Source organism: Arachis ipaensis, chromosome B09 (assembly GCF_000816755.2).
Source record: "Arachis ipaensis cultivar K30076 chromosome B09, Araip1.1, whole genome shotgun sequence".
Taxonomy (NCBI): domain Eukaryota; kingdom Viridiplantae; phylum Streptophyta; class Magnoliopsida; order Fabales; family Fabaceae; genus Arachis; species Arachis ipaensis.
Genome location: NC_029793.2, coordinates 42,817,770 through 42,820,128, shown reverse-complemented (window position 1 = coordinate 42,820,128; position 2,359 = coordinate 42,817,770). Strand labels below are relative to the sequence as shown.

The window sequence follows — 2,359 nt, the reverse complement described above, 5'->3', positions numbered from 1 at the left end:
TAAACCGCCGTTAACTAGATCCATGATTAAAAAAAATAGAAGGCCCAAAACTCTTCTCCAATGACAAAAGCCCTGAAACTTCACACTGAAATGGCCTAAAACTCTTCTCCAACGATGAAAACTCTAAAACTACGCACTGAAACTAACGCTGCCACCACTGAAACCCAAAAGCAATGCTACCACTATGCTCTGTTCCGGCGACGATCTGCTCCGGCGACGGTCTTCTTAGCGGCGTTCACCCCCGATCGACTAGATACTCCTCCATCGAGATTTTTGTCTCCTCTAGCTATGAACTGAAATGCTCTCCTTGTTGTCTCCTCTAGTGACAATCTCTCCAGCGATGATCTCCTCTGGCAATGTTCTCCTCCGGCGGCGCGTTCTCCTCCGGCCACGCGTTCTCCTCCAGCTACAATATCGTCGATTGAGCTACCATGCCGCGAACTGAAATGATGTCACTGTGTGAGAGCAAGGTTGAAACAAAGATCTCCTCCAACGATATTCTCCTCCGGTGACAATCTCCTCCGGCGGTGTTCTCCTCCGACTACAGCCTCCTTCATCGAGCTACTATGCTACAAGTTTTTCCTTCTGTTGAGATTCTTAGGTTTTACGAGGTAGAGTTTTTAGGTAAGATTTTGGCCAGGGGGTTATTAACTTAGAAATTGGACTTATAATTAGCCTTGATGTTTATCATTTAGTTATATTAACTTATAATTTTGGACTGATTTGATAACAAATCCAAACTATCTTCACTATATTGATATATGCTCTGTTCCCTATCACTAGTGATTTTGTTTTTCTTGTTTGTGACAATGTGTAATACCTTGAATGTTGTTCAATAAAATTGGTAGTATTATGATTTGATCTCTAGTTACTGGTAGCTGATGTTGATGAATCCTCCTTTCTTTTGTTATATTTTCAATTCGAAGATTAGGATAATAAATTGTGCGAATTGTGTTTCTGTTTTCTTTGGCTGCATGATTATTAATAGTAGCATTTAAATTAGTATTTATAGTTTGCTTGTGAGCTTTACATGATGCAATGACATTGTGTTTAAATCCTGGTTGATGTTCATGTTTTTTAGGAGCATTAATTTGATGGATTGTATTGTTATCACTTTTCAAATACCGAAATTTAGCTTTTTAATCTGAGCAGATCAAAGAGGAATGTGATTATCTAATCAGTATTGCAAAGCCACACATGCAAAAATTGAGAGTTCTTGATAGCGAAATTGGAACAAGTAAAGACAGCAAGTTAGAGTTTTCTCCCCCTATCTTTCCCTGTTCTCTGTCCTTTGATATTGAAATTAAGATGGTTTTATGGTATCTTATTTGATTTTTAGCAATTTGATTGATCCACTTTCTTGTTATGAATTGAAATAAATCAGATGTTGGTTGCATGCAATATAGCTGAAACTGAATTAATGAAAGGAACAATGGAAAATTCTCCTCATGTTGAACCTCAACACTATTTGCCTGCAACCATGTGAGTTTAACCAACATTCTTCATCACATTTTCTCTTTTCTAAGGATTGTATAATTTCTTATTTTGAGGCACCGAGGACAGCAAGTGTCAGAAATTTAGGGTGCCTAAAGAAAGGAAGGTTACCATGCTAAAAATCTTGCCACAGAGAGGAGATGAAGGTACAAAGAGTTGGTATTTCTTTGGTACTTGTTTATTTGTCATAGACCTATTATGACGTTTTTAACATGTTCACCAGATGCAAACAGAAGTGAATCATATAAGTAGGACAGAGTTCTTGCTTAAGGTATGCTGGGAGCAGAAGCCAGGTGGGTTTTCAAGGTTGATGGAAGCTATAAATTCATTTGGATTTCAAGTGGAAAATGCCAATATGACCACAATTGACGGAAAGGCTCAGATCATTCTAACAGTTGAGGTAAATATGTAATGTTTTATATGTTATATTTTAAGTTGCAGCTAATACACTAAGTTTCAAAATAGATCCTTAATAACTAATTCCTATCAGTTTCACAAAATGAGCTTTCTCTTTCACTATGATATATTGACATAATGGTGGAAGTCTATGACAACTTGGAAATGGTGGAAATCTCTTTGGATTATGTGTGGCCACCTTTAAATTTTAATTTATTTATTTTTGGATATGAAAAAGTCTGCAAATTGATCCATGCAAAGAGATAAGAAGAAGAAAAAGAAAGAAATAGTAGTTTGTTGAGAAACTTAATTCCTACTTAGATTTATTACCTGAGCATGATTTGTTTTCTAAACAATAAAAGGTAGATCATAACATAGAGATTATATTGTATTATTATTATTATTATTATTATTATTATTATTATTATTATTATTATTATTATTATTATTATTATTATTATCATTATTA

General features: G+C 35.1%; 1 protein-coding gene across 10 annotated transcripts in view; it reads left to right on the top strand.

Annotated features, from left to right (window-relative positions):
* Window positions 1-2,359, top strand: part of LOC107618637 (dynamin-related protein 3A-like) — a 6,707-nt gene continuing 4,348 nt past the window's right edge. For 2 of the 10 annotated variants that reach the window (XR_002353299.1, XR_002353298.1), the window contains exons 1-4: window positions 1-624; window positions 1,153-1,250; window positions 1,385-1,640; window positions 1,718-1,894. The gene's annotated coding sequence lies outside the window, so the exon portion shown is untranslated. The remainder of the gene's footprint in view (window positions 625-1,152; window positions 1,251-1,384; window positions 1,641-1,717; window positions 1,895-2,359) is intronic. The other 8 variants (XR_002353301.1, XR_002353302.1, XR_002353304.1 and 5 more) reach the window with 7 other exon arrangements.